Genomic DNA, 18,668 nt, shown 5'->3' with positions numbered 1-18,668 from the left:
TCCAGCTCTATTAGAGCAGGAAGATCACTGGGGCTTGCGGGAACGAGACCCTACCACAAGGGTCTCGTCGCAAGCCCGATGATCACGACCACCGCGACCATCACCTGGCCGCCCTGGAGGCTGGGCAAAAAAAAAAAAGGCCGCCCTGATTCAGAGCGAGCGCTCACAAAGAGCGTCCGGCTCTGAATCAGGGCCATTGTCCCCTACAGGAAAATCAAATCAAACACAATGGTCCTCACAGGAAAAAAACATTCATTGCCCACACTGCCCTACAAAAGTCTGACCTGTCAGACTCACACAGCAGAACTACTAGTTGCCGCCACTTCAACTTGCCGATGCTGAAGATCGGAATAGAGAGAGGAGCTCCCAGTCTCCCCCTTGCCCTCAGCCACGGGTAGCACTGGCAAACAGTAGCATCAGTGACTTAGGGCTCTATTTACTACAATCCGCATTTTAACCACTTAACTGACAAATTATTTTTCCAAAAACCGCTCCAAAATTTTCGGTTTCTTTTATGATTGAATTAGGTCACGAACATAATTTTAAACTTATCCATCACTATTTGAAAATTATTTTTTTTTAAAACACAGTATACCATAAAAATAGCAATTTTTATATTATACTGTAGTGATGGCTATTGACGGCTGTACCATCGATGGTTCAACCATCGTTAGAAGCCATCAATTGTTTTGCGATTGGTTGAGGAGATCTGTGTACACCACAACTGCCGATGTTTCATAAACATCGATTGAGGGTTGCCATCGATGGTGCAACATTGATGGCCACCAGCAATGGCAAACCACTTGTTTTCAGTCAGCCCATCGATGGATTGCAAACCATCGATGGTCAGTTGCCATCCCTAATCAGAGGCTCTGCGATATCCATCAATTGATATATATATATATATCGATCGAACATTATATATATATATATATATATATATATATACACACAGTATATATATATATATATATATATATATATATATATATATACACACACATATATATATATATACACACATATATGTATTTTATAATTGTTCAATTATTTATTGACCGATCACTGTGGCCAGCAGTGATCGGGCACATGGGGACGGGGAGGCGGAGCTGAGGCTGGAAAAGAGTGGGCGGGAGCGCCGGGGGAACATGGCAGCAGCCGCGGCTACCAGAGCCGCTGCTGCTGCTCCTACAGTGACTTTACTGATCACTGTGTTCCAGAGCCGCAGCGGGAGGGTGTCTCGCTAGTGGCCCGGAAACATAGTAGCGGCGGCGGCTACCAGAGCCGCTGCTGCTGCTCCTACACTGATCACCTAGTGATCACTGTAGTGCCGGAGCCGCAGCGGGAGCGTCTCCCGCTGGTGGCCCAGATACAGAGCGGCGGCGGCTACCAGAGCCGCCGCTACTGCTGTTTGCTGAAGGAGGTGAAGATGGCTGCCCGATCACTGCTGGCCACAGTGATCGGGTCACAGCAGCAGCACTGCTGCTTCTATGGGAGGGGAGCTGCTGACGGTGCCCGATCACTGTGGCCAGCAGTGATCAGGACACGCTAGAGAGGCAGCCACGCTTGCAGAGGGACCAGAAGGTCCCTCTGATGTAGGCGGCTGCGGGAAGATTAGCTTCCCACAGCCGCCTAGTGGGCATTTCTGACTGGTCGTATCAGATACGACCATGTCAGGGAAAGCCCAGCCTGGTGCGGTCGTATCTGATACGACCGTGCCAGGCAAGTGGTTAAATGCAGATTGTAGTGTGATATTACCGACTGAATTCGCATTACACTTGCCTCCGGTGATTGGTGCTCCGGTGATTTCCTCCGTGCCTCCGGTCAGCTGACATCCCATCCTGCACTGGGACACGGTCAAGTGACGACCGGGCCCCAGTGCAGGATGTTGACCAGCTGACCGGAGGGAGGAGATCACCGTAGCCCCAATCTCCGGTCCCTGGACTCTGGTAAGTTTTTTTTTTTTCTTACTAATTTCTTTTTTTTTACAGTGTATCAGCGTGTGGTCTGTTTAGACCACACAGCTGATCACTGGGGCCGGCTCCGGGCTCTGCCTGTTAGAGCAGAGCAGGAGTCCGGTAACCGGGGGAGACCCTGGATAACGCCACCTCCAGGTGGCGTTATTATCACAGGGCTTTCCCCGTTTTTTTTTGCACAATTTATTTTTAGTACCTTTAACCAGATCACATTTCCCATTACAATTATGGGAAATGCGATCTGCTTACTAAAAAAATAAGCGATTCTTAGGGGTTGCAGTAGAATTTTACGAATTCTACTCCAATTGCCCTTTAGTAACTTTAGGTGATACTAAAATAATGTGAAAAGGGTGTGAAAACACCCTTTTAGTAAAAATAATGTTAATAAATAGAGCCATAAGTCACTGCAGATCAAAGTGCTAAGTGCTCTATTTACTACAATCCAAATATTGAATGCAGATTGTAGTGTGATATTAACGACTGAATTCGCATTGCAAATTCAGGCAATATCACAGGGACTTACTACAAATCCCTTGCAGGGACAGAGCTTGCGAGAAAGCTCTGTCCCTGCGAATCCTCTCCGCACACTAGCCACGGTATTTTCGGAAAAAATACCGTGACAAAGTGCCCGCGCATGCGCCGACCGGCTGTCGCTGCTAAGCCCCGCCCCCTGGTGCTAAGCTCCGCCCCCTGCGATTGCGAACCCCCCGCGACCCCCCCTCCCTTAATTACACTTACCTGCATGATCCGGGCCTCCGGTGATGTCCTCCAGTCAGGTGATATCCCATACTGCACTGGGACCTGATGACCGGGTCAGGTAAGTTAATTTTTTATTTATTTATTTTTTTACAGTAATCAGCTTGCGGTCTGTTTAGACCACACAGCTGATTACTGGGACCGACTCCCGGCTCTGCTCTCCCCGTTAGAGCGGAACAGGAGTCCGGTAACCGAGGGATACCCTGTATAACGCCACCTCCGGCTCTGAATCAAGGGCCTGATTCAGAGCCGGACGCTATTTGCGCTCGCTCGTTCAGAAAAAAAGGGTGGTTATTCAAATGAACCATTCACTCTTTGCGGTCTGTTCACGCCTCTAGGTCTGAACGAGCGAACAAAACTTGCGGTCGTTTTTTGGAAAACTACGCCCCCTGGCCGCTCGCATCCTACGTCACGTCCGCTATTTATTAGATTAATCAAGTACATCGACCAGCGTATGAACTGCTTGCTATTCTTGTGGTTGGTTTTTCCTACCGCAATCATGCGAGCGGTTCTGACTATAAAATAACCCAGTGACGTGGTCAATGACGCTGCTTTGTTAATTATGCACACCCATAAAACGCCCGTTTTGACCTTTAAGCACGCCTGCGTTCTGATCTCCACTCCCCGTTTTTAAGCACCTTCCCCTGTTACCACCCACATACGCCTCCTGTCACTCAAAATAGCAGGCATTCGCTATTTAGCGAACAAACGATTTTCGGCCGCACTGACTGGTTCGCGCATGCGTATTACGATCCGTACGCATGCGCAGTTGTGCAAACATCGCTCGGAACGAACGAGCGGCCGCTTGCGAGCGGCTCTGAATCAGGCCCCAGGCCCTTTATCTCCATCCACTTTATCTCCCTCTCTAAGTGCAGAATTCAATTGTTATAGCGTGCCCGATCTCCCGTCTAAAGTGACGGGAGATCACGGGGCGCTATTCAATTGTTGCTGTTTTTCACCCTGATCGCGCCCAAGGTGGTCAAGTTTAGCCTCGTAAAATGGCTACCCCCGACCAAAGTGCTAGACGCGATCGCAAAAAGTGCTGTTTGGGCGCCAAGTAGTGCCCATTATGTAGTGCCCTTTATACAATGCCCCCAGTAGTGCCCCTTATATAGTACTCCCAGTTGTGTCCTTTATGCAGTCCCCCCAGTAGTGTCCTTTATGTAGTGCCCCTTATACAGTGCCCCCAGTAGTGCCCTTTATACCGTGACGCCAGTAGTGCCCCTTATGCAGTCCGGGCAGTACTGTCCTTTAGATAGTGCCCCTTATACAGTACCCCCAGTAGTGCCCTTTATACCGTGACGCCAGTAGTGCTCCTTATGCAGTCCGGGCAGTACTGTCCTTTAGATAGTGCCCCTTATACAGTACCCCAGTAGTGCCCTTTATGCAGTGCCCCCAGTAGTGTCCCTTATACAGTACGGGCAGTACTGTCCTTTATGTAGTGCCCCTTATACAGTACCCCAGTAGTGCCCTTTATGCAGTGCCCCCAGTAGTGTCCCTTATACAGTACCCCAGTAGTGCCCCTTATGCTGTTCCCCCAGTAATACCTCTAGTATTACCTGTTATGCTGTTACTCCAATAATGCCCCTTATGCTGTGCCCCCTCCCCTGTGCAGTACTTAGCTTTCTTCACGCTGGTCAGCGCTCCCGCATAGACGTCCACTGCCTGCCGCTGACTGGATCTAATTAGATTCAGCAGGCACAGGCTCTTCACATCGCGGGTGATGTCAGCCGCGCACTGCATTACAGGGAACACTGGCCTCTGAAATTGACAGAGGCTTCTTTAGTCTCTGATCACTTCAGGGACCAGCGTTCCCAGTTACTGCAGCAAGTCGGTCGTGGGGAGGTAGAAATAGCACTGATTGTAGGGAAGGCAAGAATAGCACAGTATGTACAGTAGGGAGGGCAGGAATAACACTATGTATGGAGGGCAGTAATAGCACAGTATATAAGGAGGGCAGGAGTAGCACTGTATGTAGAATTGGCATAAGTAGCACTGTGTAGGGAGGGCAGGTATAGCTCTGTATGTAAGGATAGCAGGAACAGCACTGTATGTAGGTAGGGCAGGATTAACACTATGTAGGAAGGGCAGGTATAGCTCTGTGTGTAAGGATGGGAGGAATAGCGCTGTTTGTAGGGAGGGCAGGAATAGCACTGTATGTAGGGAGGGCAGGAGTAACACTATGTAAGGAGGGCAGGTATAGCTCTGTATGTGAGGATGGCAGGAATAGCACTGTATATAGGGAGGGCAGGAATTTCACTTTATGTAGTAAGGCAGGAATAGCACAGTGTGTAGGGAGGCCAGGAATAGCACTGTATTTAGGGAGGGCAGGAATAACACTATGTAGGGAGGGCAGGAATAACACAATATGTATGGAGGGCAGGAATAGTACTGTGTGTAGGAATGGCAGATATAGCACTGTATGTAGGGAGGGCAGGTTTAGCTCTGTATGTAAGGATAGCAGAAATAGCACTTTATGTAGTAGGGCAGGAATATCACAGTGTGTAGGGAGGGCAGGAATAGCACTGTATGTAGTGATTGTAGGTATAGCTCTGTGTGTGAGGATGGCAGAAATAGCACTTTATGTAGGGAGGGCAGGAGTAACACTATGTAGGGATGGCAGGAAGTTCACTTTAAGTGGGAGGGCAGGAATAGCACAGTATATAGGGAGGGCAGGAATAGCACAGTATATAGGGAGGGCAGGAATAGCACAGTATATAGGGAGGGCAGGAATAGCATTGTATGTAGGGAGGGCAGGAATAACACTATGGGCCGTTTTCAATTAGGTGCAAAAGTCGCGTTTGGCGGAAAGCGTTCACGGGTGGGAACTTTTTCGCACATACAGGCGTATCGCGCTGTCCAATTGCTGGACTGTTCCCATGTGCGAAAACTCAGTAGACACTGTCGAAAAGTTTTCCCTATCTCAGAGCAGGTGATAAAATGTGCAAAATCCCTATTTTTGGCTAAAAACGTGGGGATTTGGTTCAGAACCCTTTGGACCCCCCCCCCCCCCCTAATAACTAGGTATTTTGGGGGCTGTATGGATGGGACAGGTGTTAGGATTGCAGGTGCTGCAGCAGGTGTATTTTTTAAACATTTTAAAGCTCCACTTTATAGACACAAAAATATACTAGCACCCATTTCAATGTACCCCCAATTTGACTACAGCAATAATTTTTTCCAAAAAAATAGCGTTTTATAATTTTTCCACACGAAAATATACATAACAGCAATTTGACTCAATTTAAGTACACAAAATACTTTTATTAGGGCTATTATTACACTTCTATATTGATTTCCTATGTCAGATGGGAATCGGAATGGGAATCCCGGCAGCGCCTGGCCGAAAGAGTTCCCGGCAGCGGAAGCCCAACAGCGCTGGAAATCCCAATCGTCGCTAAGGTAAGTATAAACTAACCTAACCCCCTAACCCTAACCCTCCTTAGGGGTGCCTAACCCTAACCTCCCCCCCAACTGCCTAACCCTAATCCCCCCTCTAAGTGCCTAACCCTAATTCCCCCTTCCCCGCTGCCTAACCCTAAGTCCCCCCCGGGGGTGCCTAACCCTTCCTCCCCCTAGCCTAACCCTCCCGGGGGGGTGCCTAATCCTAAATCCCCCCTGGGTACCCTAAACCTAACCCTCCCCCCCGCGCGGCTGTCCGCTCGCGGCGCCCGGCATCCCTTCGATCGGGATGCCGGGCGCCTGTCTCCAGGCATCGGGGAAATGACAGGCGTCTAGATATAGACACCCGGCATTTCACCCTCGCCGGGATATGACAGTCGGGAAGCCGGCTGTCAGTATTAAGGCAGCCGGTTTCCCGATTGTATACCGTCATATGGGCTTTTTATGTGGATCAGGCTGATTTCCCAAAAATGGGTTGTACTTTTCTCGAGTTTCGCCATGCACAATTATCACACATATGCATTTTCGTGTGTTTTGCAATTGGATAGGGCGAAAAGCGAGAGTGCGCATTGAGAAAGTACGCAAAAAGATTGCATCAAAACTGGCTAATGCGGCAAACTCCGCCCTGCGAATGCTTTTTGCTAAACATGACTTTTCGCACCTAAATGAATACGGCCCTATGTATGGAGGGCAGGAATAGCACTGTATGTAGGGGTGGCAGAAATAGCAATTACGTAGGTATGGGCGGCAGGAATAGTACTGTATAAAGGGATGTCAGGAATAGCACTGTATGTAGAGATGGCAGAAATAGTACTGTATGTAGAGATGGCAGGAATAGTACTGTATAAAGGGATGTCAGGAATAGCACCGTATAAAGGGATGTCAGGAATAGCACCGTATAAAGGGATGTCAGGAATAGTACTGTATAAAGGGATGGCAGGAATAGTACTGTATAAAGGGATGGCAGGAATAGCACCGTATAAAGGGATGTCAGGAATAGCACTGTATGTAGAGATGGCAGGAATAGTACTGTATAAAGGGATGGCAGGAATAGTACAGTATAAAGGGATGGCAGGAATAGTACTGTATAAAGGGATGGCCAGAGTAGTACTGTATAAAGGGATGACAGGAATAGCACCGTATAAAGGGATGTCAGGAATAGCACTGTATGTAGAGATGGCAGGAATAGTACAGTATAAAGGGATGGCAGGAATAGTACTGTATAAAGGGATGGCAGGAATAGCACCGTATAAAGGAATGTCAGGAATAGCACTGTATGTAGGGGTGGCAGAAATAGCAATTACGTAGGTATGGGCGGCAGGAATAGTACTGTATAAAGGGATGTCAGGAATAGCACTGTATGTAGAGATGGCAGAAATAGTACTGTATGTAGAGATGGCAGAAATAGTACTGTATAAAGGGATGGCAGGAGTAGTACTGTATAAAGGGATGACAGGAATAGCACCGTATAAAGGGATGTCAGGAATAGCACTATATGTACAGCTGGCAGGAATAGTACTATGTAGGGCTGGCAGGAGTAGTGTTGTATGTACGGATGGATAAGTGTTGGATGAGTTGTACAGCAAATGGATGACATACTGTGTAGGGATGGACATCGGAAGCCCACCAACAAATGATGGCTGAGCTTCCGCCATCAAAACTTTTGATGTACCATTGCATCCAGTGGCGGTTCTAGGGGCGGGCTAACAGGGTCGTCGCGGGGAGCGCCGGCCCCTAGAGGGCACCACTGAGCCCCCAGGAGCGAAGAAAAAAAAATTCCAGAAAAAAAAAAAACCTCAGCACCGGCCCCCTCCCGCTAGCCGCCTCAGGGAGGCTCCACTTGCCAGGCACCCGCTGATATTTGTTATCAGCGGGCACCCGGCTCCCTCCCTGCAGCGGTAGCCAGAAGCCAGAGCTCATTCCTGAACTCCCGCAGAGAGCACTATGGGAGGGACGTCATGACGTCTCTCACATAGATCCGTGGTTGAGCCGTGGTTGGGCCGGAAGGCATTGGACGCAGGAGCGGGGCTTAAGGTAAGTATTGTGTTTGTATTTTAATTGTATTTTTGTTTCAGAAGCACCAGCACTGGGGGCATGGCTATAGGGAGGATTACTATAGGGGGCATGGCTATAGGGGGGCATTACTACTGGGGGTATGGCTATAGAGGGGCATTACTACTGGGGGCATGGCTATAGGGGGGCATTACTACTGGGGGCATGGCTATAGGGGGTCATTACTACTGTGGGTACAACTATAGGGGGTATTACTACTGGGGGCATGACTACAGGGGGGCATTACTAATGGGGACATTACTGCTGGAGGCGCTTCTATAGGGGGGGCATTACTACTGGAGGCACTACTAATGGAGGCATTACTACTGGGGGCACTACTAATGGGGCATTACTATAGTGGGCATTACTACTGGAGGCACTACTAATGGGGGCATTACAATTGTGGGCACAACTATAGGGGGCATTACTATTTTGGGCACTACTATATTGGGCATTCCTACTGTGGGCATTACTACTGGGGCACTACTAATGTGGGCATTACAACTGTGAGCACTACTATAGGGCACATTACTACTGTGGGCACTACTATTGGGGGCACTACTATAGGGGACATTACCAATGCGGGAATTAACACTGTGAGCATTACCAATGGGGGTATTACCACTGCGGGCACTACTAATGAGGGCACCACTACCGGGGCCATTGTGTAAGGGACACTACTACTGTGGGCATTGTATTAGGGGCACTACTACTGTGGGCCTTGTGTATAAGGGGCACTAATTTGGGAATTGTATAAAAAGGGGCACCACTGTGTGTCATAACATGAATAAGGGACTACTGTGTGGCATAATTTGAATTGGGGATAATGTATTATAAAGGGAATTAGTGTGTGTGGCACAATGATTATACAGGGCATTACTGTGTGTGGCATAATGTGTTATACTGGGCATTACTGCGTGTGGCATAATGTGTTATAAAGAGCATTGCTGCGTGTGGCATAATGTGTTATACAGGGCATTATTGCGTGTGACATAATGTGTTATACAGGGCATTACTGCGTGTGACATAATGTGTTATACAGGGCATTACTGCATGTGGCATAATGTGTTATAAAGGCCATTACTGCATGTGGCATAATGTGTTATAAAAGCCTTTACTGTGTGTGGCATAATGTGTTATAAAGGCCATTACTGTGTGTGGCATGTGTTATAAAGGCCATTACTGTGTGTGGTATAATGTGTTGTAAAGGGCATTACTGTGTGTGGCATAATGTATTATACAGGCCATTACTGCGTGTGACATAATGTGTTATACAGGGCATTACTGCGTGTGGCATAATGTGTTATGAAGGGCATTACTGCGTGTGGCATAATGTGTTATAAAGGGCATTACTGCGTGTGGCATAATGTGTTATAAAGGGAATTACTGGGTGTGGCATAATGTGTCATACAGGGCATTACTGCGTGTGGCATAATGTGTTATACAGGGCATTTCTGCGTATGGCATAATGTGTTATAAAGGCCATTACTGCATGTGGCATAATGTGTTATAAAGGCCATTACTGTGTGTGGCATAATGTGTTATAAAGGCCATTACTGCATGTGGCATAATGTGTTATAAAGGTCATTACTGTGTGTGGCATAATGTGTTATAAAGGCCATTACTGCATGTGGCATAATGTGTTATAAAGGGCATTACTGTGTGTGGCATAATGTGTTATAAAGGGCATTACTGCGTGTGGCATAATGTGTTATAAAGGGCATTACTGCGTGTGGCATAATGTGTTATACAGGGCATTACTGCATGTGGCATAATGGACCTCATTGAGAGCCGCTCGCAAAAAGTGAGCGCTCGCTCTGAATGAGGGCAGCCTTTTTTTTTTTTTAGCCGACCTCCTGGCTGCTCGCTAAGCTGTGGGTGACCACCCACAGCTTTTGCGAGCTGCCAGGTGATGGTCGTGATCATCAGGCTTGCGACGAGACCCTTGTGGTAGGGTCTCATCTGCCGCAAGCCCCAGTGAGCTTCCTGCTCTAACAGAGCAGGAAGCTCACTACTGACATCACGAGTGATGTCAGTAGGGCTGCCCACAAACGACAGGCGTTCCTTCGGGAACGCCGTTTGGCCAGCCACCCCCCCTCCCCGTCTACAAATCGGGGCAAGCTGTCGATCAACATCGACAGCCACCCTGTTTGTAGCGAGCCCCGGAGTGAGTGAATTTCTCACTCGCCATGGGGCTTGCACACACGCGCGGCACGTGCGCAGTGCCCAACCATCGACCCGCTTGCGAGTGCATAGCTGAATCAGGTCCAATGTGTTTTATTTTTTTCTTGTGAAGGCTATTGTGTTTTACATGCAACCTGTGGTCAGGGTGTTCCTTCAGGAACGCCTCCGTTTGACCAGCCATCCCCCCTCCCCGCCTACAAAATGGGGCGAGCTGTCGATCAACATCGACAGCCTCCCCGTTTGTAGCGAGCCCCGGAGCGAGTGAATTTCTCACTCGCTCCGAGGCTTGCGCACGCACGCGCAGAGGAACGCCATCTAATAAAAGTAATTTTTTGGGGGGGGGGCACGCAACTGGGAACTTTCGCCCTGAGCTCCACAATGTCTAGAACCGGCCCTGATTGCATCAAAAGAATTAGATGAAGAAAAATATGAATATGTTAGTGAATGCGCAAAAAAATTCTGTTTGTGCATGCGCAATAGCAACCGCAGCTGAACCTGATGTTAAACAGCCAAATTAGCTATATTTTAACATCGGATGGCCATCGCTTCCACACCATTCAATGGCATCTACCATCGGAAAGCCACCATCTGGGAATTTTAGTTCGATATTGAAATATTTACCAATAAATTCATATATAAGAACTAAGGAAGGGAAGGCAAGTGGATTAGTAACAAAGGTCATGAAATAGGCAAGTAGGGAAAAGGGGTCAAGAGAGAGTGACAGTTGGCATGGTGAGCGGTAGTTGGTTGGGGGGGAGACAGTGATATGTTGTTACAGTGAGGAGGATGAGAGCTGGGGTACATCTGAAAATTTGCTCCCCGGGCATTTAGTGGAGTATTAGTGGCGCAATATGAACCAAAAAAACAGGAGTTGGAAAATATCCTGCGTGATATTCGTCACCAATTTCCTTTAGACTTAAACGTGTCAAATGTGTTTGAAAATAGATTTTTCCCATTGGCATAAACGTGTGCTTATCTTTGAAAATTTATGAAAAATGGACTTAATAAAAAATGACTTTCCCTGGGGTGTTGACATGCTTTACTAATACCAAAGGTGCGTAGGTGTACATATGTGACTGGGGAAGAAGCTACGGTATAAAGGAGGGAAAATGAATACAGAAACAACGTACAGTAGGTGTTTACATTTATGGTATTGTTGAAATGTTGGTTGATACAGAATAGGATCTAACAAGATATTGGTGGTGCCAGTTTCAAGCTCTACCACCAAGTGCAATGGCACCACTGTCTGTAGCAAGAAACAAAGAAACAACTTCAGGTCACTCACTCTTCCTGTACACAGAACAGCACAGCACATACAGTATATACTTTTAACAAAGCACATTAAACATCCAATTCAAAAGGCAATATACAGTAGACTCATTATCTAGTGTGGATGAAGTGAACAAGTAGTGTGTGTCCCCTCCTGATAAGGAGGGGACAATCTGATAGTAGGCAGCACTGCACAATGGGGGAGATGTACGAAGCCCAGAAGCGGTATCAGCGAACGTTATGTACGCTTATACCGCTTCTCCCCGATGTATGATCGGGGGCTGGGCGGTAAATCTACAAGATAGCGCCGAGCGGCAGGCCCATGTACGAACGGTCATACCGCATGACCGTTGGGCTGGCTGTAGCTGTCGTTATCGGCTGTAGTTGTCGTTATCGACAGCTACAGCCTGGCGCTAGCCTATCCCCACAGCAGGGACAGCGCTGTCCCTGCTGCGGTGGCTGCCGGCTCCAGGCTGCGCGCGGGGATCTCACGATACTTGCGAGATCCCGCGCATGCTCAGTGGAGCCGGCCGGGACAGAGACACAGCGCATCAGCACTAGGCTGTTGCGGTGCTGTCTCTAGCGGGTAGAGCCGGAGGGGGGAGTTAATGCTCCCCCTGTCTGGCCGATGAGATGTTCTTACATCTCATCGGTAGTGCTTCCTGCTTCGCCTCGCTATCATACATCTACCCCAATGACTCTTATACTGCTTCGGATGATGTACACAGAAATGTTCACTTATTTTAAACTCTGTCTGTATCACATCATAGTAGATAGGACTAAACAAACCTGTAAAAAGTAGGTGCAATTTGTCAATATCAAACAACAAAAAAGAAGAAAGTATGGCTATTGTCTGGGGCACTCTTTATGATTAATTATAATTATATTAAGACATAACTTTTATTTACAACAGTAAATTAATAATCATGTACCATATCGTTTTTATTCACAAATTCAGATGGTATAAATCCATCTTAGAAAGACAAACTTCATGAATCACAATGAAGTTTGAAGGCGAATTGATAATTCATTACACACTCAGAAATAGGGTATATTACAAAGTTAATATAGACTTTAATATTGCTTGTCCTTATGCAAGATCACTCCCAGACGTATATTTTAAACTACAGCACCTGGTATTCCCTGGGGGTCACCCTACCAGGTACTAACCAGGCCAAATACAGTTTAGCTTCCAAGATCAGACTAGTTTGGGCAAACACGTATTGTATGGCTGTAGATATATTTAGGGAGAATTGCATGGTTATCAGGTCAAAGCAATATATGTAGGACTAGTGTTGTTAATAGTCCATTTTTTGGTAAATGACAGCTTACAAAGAAAGAATGCACAAGCAAACCTTAATTGTACCACATAGATCAATCAAAGGAAATTGCCAGACTTAATATGTAGATAATATCATGTGCTTCTAAACCCACATTATTCAATAAGAAGGTAAGTCATAAACATTTATGCATATATTGAAGCTGTATGCAGGACATATAAAGTTAGTCCGGCAGAATATCTTGTGGTGAACTCTAATAGCTTGTAGTAAGCTGTAATAGCATGATCAGTCAAACTGGGAACAGTATTGTATATGCAAACTAGGTGGAAACATATATATGTCACCACCTGATGCTTGTAATTGATATAATGAGCCAAAATAAAATGACACAACCTGTGTCTTCTCAGACCATCAATGAATGTAAAAAATTTCAGAAATCACTGTCTCTGTGAGAAGAATGTGCTTAATAGTAAAAGTCCACATAAATTAGTAATTTAGATAAGAAAAAACCATTAGTGAAAAATCACAACACATATACGCCAAATCCTGGACCAAAGGGTCCTATTGCACATGCATCAATTAGTCAATTAACGTAATTGAATCCACCAATAAAGGAAGAAAATTTATAGGACAAATTAACTGGTGTATTAAAAAGAAAGTGATAACATAATCATAAGTGATACATACTGTCTCTCCAAAGTGAGAGAAATTTTATGAAAAAATGTATGGCTATAAATTAGCTTAGAAATAAGATACACTGGAAAAGATAGAAAAAGTTTGTCTTACTAATACCCCTTTTACACCGGAGCTAAAACCCGGGTTTTTGAAGAGTTAACCTGGGCAGCTCCCTGGTGTAAAAGGGGAGAGTTGGATCGCCGGGTTGAGTGACCCGGCAATCCAACCCAGGTAACTAGCAGGGTTTAACACGGGCGTAGCCCGTTAAACCCTGCTATGAGAACTGCGCACTCCGGATCACGCTGACCTGGAGTGCGCTGCTAGCCGGCCGATTGGTCCGGCTTCAGTGGCGCCTGGAGATGAAGTCATCTCCAAGTGACCACTTTCACTCCGCAAAAGCCGGGTCTATGCAGACCCAACTGCGGTGTGAGCGGCGCTGACTCGGGAATATCCCGAGTCGGCGCCGGCAAAATTCCGGGTCTGATCCGGATAGGAACTTTGGCCCTCATTCAGAGCCGTACGCTCTGAGCAGAGCGCACGCTCTGAATGAGGGCCCCCTCCATAAAAATGGAGCGTCCTCCTGGACGCTCGTATAGCTGTGGGTCACCACCCACAGCCTATACGAGCGTGCAGTTTGATGGCCGCGATGGTCGCATCGAAACTGCGAGCCGGAGCCTGCGGTTGAGGTTTTCAACTGCAAGGCCAGGAGTGATTTTGGCTCTATCAGAGCCAAAATCACTCCCACTGACATCACTAGTGATGTCAGTGGGCCGGTTTCTGACGGGAGGCGTTCCCTTGGGAACGCCCCCGTCAGGGAGGCACGCCCCCGGCACGCCCACCAAAGGGGGCGTGCTGTCAATCAACATCGACAGCACGCCCCCTTTGATCAGACACAACGAGCGAAGGACTTTCTTTCGCACGTCGCGTCTGGCGCATGCGCACGACGGAGTTCCCTCCGTCGTGCGCATGCTCAGTGCAGACCATCGACCCACTTGCGAGCGGACAGCCGCTTGCGAGTGGGTCTGAATCAGGGCCTTTGTTCCAACTCCGGGTCAGACCCGGAATTTAGGTGGAAAAGGGGTATAAGATGGATTTATACCATCTGAATTTCTGAATAAAAACGATATGGTACATGATTATTATTTTACTGTTGTAAATAAAAGTTATGTCTTAATATAATTAATCATAAAGACTGCCCCAGACAATAGCCATACTTTCTTCTTTTTTGTTGTTTGATACATATATTTGGCTTTGGGAGCACCACCAACAATTATTGATGACAGATATTTATCTGTGATTGCTGTATGGTTGGTTCATCATTAATTAACTCTAAATAGCTCTGTGGAGAATCTATTCTCTTCTTCTTTTGCAATTTGTCAATATGAAATGCCCTGTAATTTCATGTTATAAGATCCACGTGCATCTGGTGCATATCCACTACACGCTTAACCACTTAACTTACAAATTTTTTTTCCAAAAACCGCTCCGAAATTGTCGTTTTTTTTTATGATTGAATTAGGTCAAGAACATCTTATTAAAACTATTTCAACGCAATTTTTTTTTTTTTTAAATACCATAAAAATTAAAATTTTTATGGTATACTGTAGTTCTGGTCATTGACAGCTGTACCATCGATGGCCAATTATTTCTATCGATGGTTGAATCTATCGATTGTTTGACATCGGTTGGGGCTCCACACACACTATGGACCTCATTCAGAGTCGGTCGAAGCGGCCGCACGGTCGTACGCCACCGATGTTCGCTATACTGCGCATGCGTAAAGTTCGCAATGCACGTGCGCAAACTAGCCGCTACGATCAGAAATTTCTCTCTCCTTGAACACAGCCAGGACGTTAGTTTGAGTGACAGATTGAGGCGTTTGTGGGTGGTAACAGGGGAAGGTGCTTGAAAACGGGGGAGTGGAGATCCGAACGCAGGCGTGCCTAATTATGCGAACGGCTTTTTATGAGAGTGCATACGGTTTATGGGAGTGCATAATTAACAAAGTAGCGTCATGGCACATGTGACATGGGAGGTTTTTACACTGACATGATCGTAGAGCTTAAGAGAGGGTATGGTCAACCTTAAGCTCTATGACCAGTTCCGATGGTTCCCGATGGTATCGATTAATCCTTATATGCCCGGAGATGACGTGCAATGCGTACGAGAAGGGGGCGTATTTTTTTTAATTCCGGCCGCTTCCTCCCCTAGGTCGGCCAGCTACCGATCTGAACTTAGGGACGCAACTTGCGAGGGAATCATTTTCATATCTGGCCCCTTTTCCCGTGCAGCCGCCTCGACCGACTCTGAATTAGGTCCTGTGTGTGTGTGTGTATCTATATATATATATATATATATATATATATGCGCATACGTGTGTGTGTGTGTGTGTGTGTGTGTGTATATATATATATATATATATATATATACACACGTGTATGCATATATATATATATATATATATATACACACACATACATACACACATGTGTGATCTACACACATGGATAAATACATATACTGTGTATATACTATATATATATATATATTGTATATACAGAGTATATGTATATATCCATGTGTATAGATCACACGTGTGTGTGTGTGTGCGTGTATATATATATATATATACATACTGTATATACACAGTATATGTATATATCCATGTGTATAGATCACACGTGTGTGTGTATGTATGTGTGTGTGTATATATATATATATATATATATATATATGCAGCAGAAGATCACAGCGCCAGTTGGGTGCAAATCCCTCAATGTGATATTTTATCAGTTGTGTGTCTATTGTCTCACACAAAAATTTGTAATAATGTGACACTATTATAATGCACCCCCAAAAATGTATGAGTGTCAGCTCAACCAGCAAAATAATGTAACAGTGGTGATCTATTACATATACAAACAAATAGAAAATTTAAGGAGCTGGTATAGAGCGCCTACTGTGCTTATATAGCTTATTATAAAGTGCTAACAATATAAAGTGATATCGTGCAAACCTTGAAGAAGTCCAGGATACGGACGAAACGCATTGGAGGCTGCTATTATCTTTCCATTCATGAACTTGCCATTTTTATCAGATAAGCTACGATTTTTATTCCTATTTATTCTGATAAATTTATAGTCCTTTTTTATATATACACATTTTTGTCCATGGTTTTATGTGTTTTTATGTCATTTATCCTTCATGTAGGAGGATATCTATTGTTGTGTCTGATTAAAATTAATTTATGTTATTTTAAATGAATTTTTTGCACTTTTATTGATTCACATTTCAAATTATTTATGCATTTTTTGCACACGTTTATGGAATGTTATGATTGTTAATTCAGTTTATGATCCTTGAAGGATCTCTGCAATAGCACTTTAGTCATATAGACCGTTGTTATTTTATAAGTTACACTCTATATATAACAAATTGCATAAATATTTGAGGATAATGATAATTTGATATTACTATCCTTGCATTAGCACTTTTATTGCACGATATCACTTTATATTGTTAGCACTTTATAATAAGCTATATAAGCACAGTAGGCGCTCTATACCAGCTCCTTGTATTTTCTATCTATCTATATATATATATATATATATATATCTCTATCTCTAGGGCTTTGCTGTGTGTGTATGTGTGTATACTGTTGAATCGTAAATAAACCTTTAGTACATTCCTGCCTATAAACCTCTAAGATTCACCTGCCTAGAACCTCTAAGACAAAACCTGCCTATACCTTCTAAAACCACAAGATGTCGCTAATTAGTGCTGTGTTTAATTATACCATTAATAAAACTCTAAGACAGTTGAATAGCGGTCCAACGCGCTAAAGATTATTATTCAGGTAAAAGTACAGATGTTACCACGCTATAATCTAACAATGAGCGCAAAATAAATTGTACAAACATTAGGTCATAAGGTACAGTCAATACATACGCGTGCGCTCTGGGACCAGATACCGGCATCAATAATGAGACCTCCGTCGAACAGCATAACAGGAACACTGCAGACTGGCATCTTGTTTCAGAGCACTCACATATATACCCGTACTGGGATAAGCAATACAATAGAATACGTTGGCAGGTTCTCATTGGTTCCTCTTCTTACTTCTTCTGTTACAGTACAATTCATAGGTCAGTGCAAAGAAACAACCCAGCCTCCAACAACCTGATTGTGTCCACTTTCCCGCTGCATAATAAATCTAGTCTAAACTATGGCATACAATATTTCTAGAAGTTATTCTCTCTAACATTTATATTTCATAGCCGCATGTTCTGATCTTCTCACCGATGCCACCGGTACGCTGTTGAAACAGAGTAGATCAGTACGGCACCAAACACAGTCCAATTGTAATTTACTAAGCCATAGTTACAGAAAACATTCATTTCTTTATATACTGACATTGCGTTTAAACCAAGTATTAATTATCCTTTTTGCGTTATGGGACCATTGCTTTTAAATGTATGTATGCGGGGAGAAACAGCACTGAATTGCGTTGTGCGTCTGAGGGTCGGTGGGGCACTCAGCGAGCAGCACTAAGCTGGAAGGGCATCTATGTGTGTGTGTGGCCATGCCAGTATGATTTTGGGAAGGATCACTAAAAAGCTTACTGTGTTCTGTTTAACATTGTGTGTATGAGTTGCAGGGAATTTTGCTACTTTTCAAATATATGTCTGTGTGTGAGATTATACACGTAAGTCCATGCATGATGGGCCACATACATACATACATACATATATATATATATATACACACACAAGCACACATGTATTTTTCTGAAGTTTTTAAACTGCAATTGCAAAATGTGTTTATACAGTGAATTTAGTTCTCATACAGGGTGGAGGCTCCCAGCAGTGCAGTCGGAGCCTCACTCTTTATTCTGCTTGTTTTGGTTGTGGGGATGGACTCAATTGTGTAGCTCCATAGCTAGGCTACATTACAATTGCCACAGCTCATATATTCTTATGTAAAAATGCTCATAGCAGCACGGTATATTGTGTCGTGTTATGGTATAGGGATTTTCTCCAGGATGGGCTTTATATAGGGTTCCAAATGCTAATAA

At 45.1% G+C, this 18,668-nt stretch overlaps 1 pseudogene; it reads right to left on the bottom strand.

Annotated features, from left to right (window-relative positions):
* Positions 1 to 12,760: 12,760 nt before the first annotated feature.
* LOC148538622 (5S ribosomal RNA) lies at positions 12,761 to 12,878 on the bottom strand (annotated as a pseudogene).
* Between the last annotated feature and the right edge of the window lie 5,790 nt (positions 12,879 to 18,668).

Source organism: Taudactylus pleione, unplaced genomic scaffold (genome assembly GCF_031769625.1).
Source record: "Taudactylus pleione unplaced genomic scaffold, aTauple2 ptg000039l, whole genome shotgun sequence".
In the NCBI taxonomy this organism is placed as follows: Eukaryota; Metazoa; Chordata; class Amphibia; order Anura; family Myobatrachidae; genus Taudactylus; species Taudactylus pleione.
This window is presented reverse-complemented; position numbering and strand designations above follow the sequence as displayed.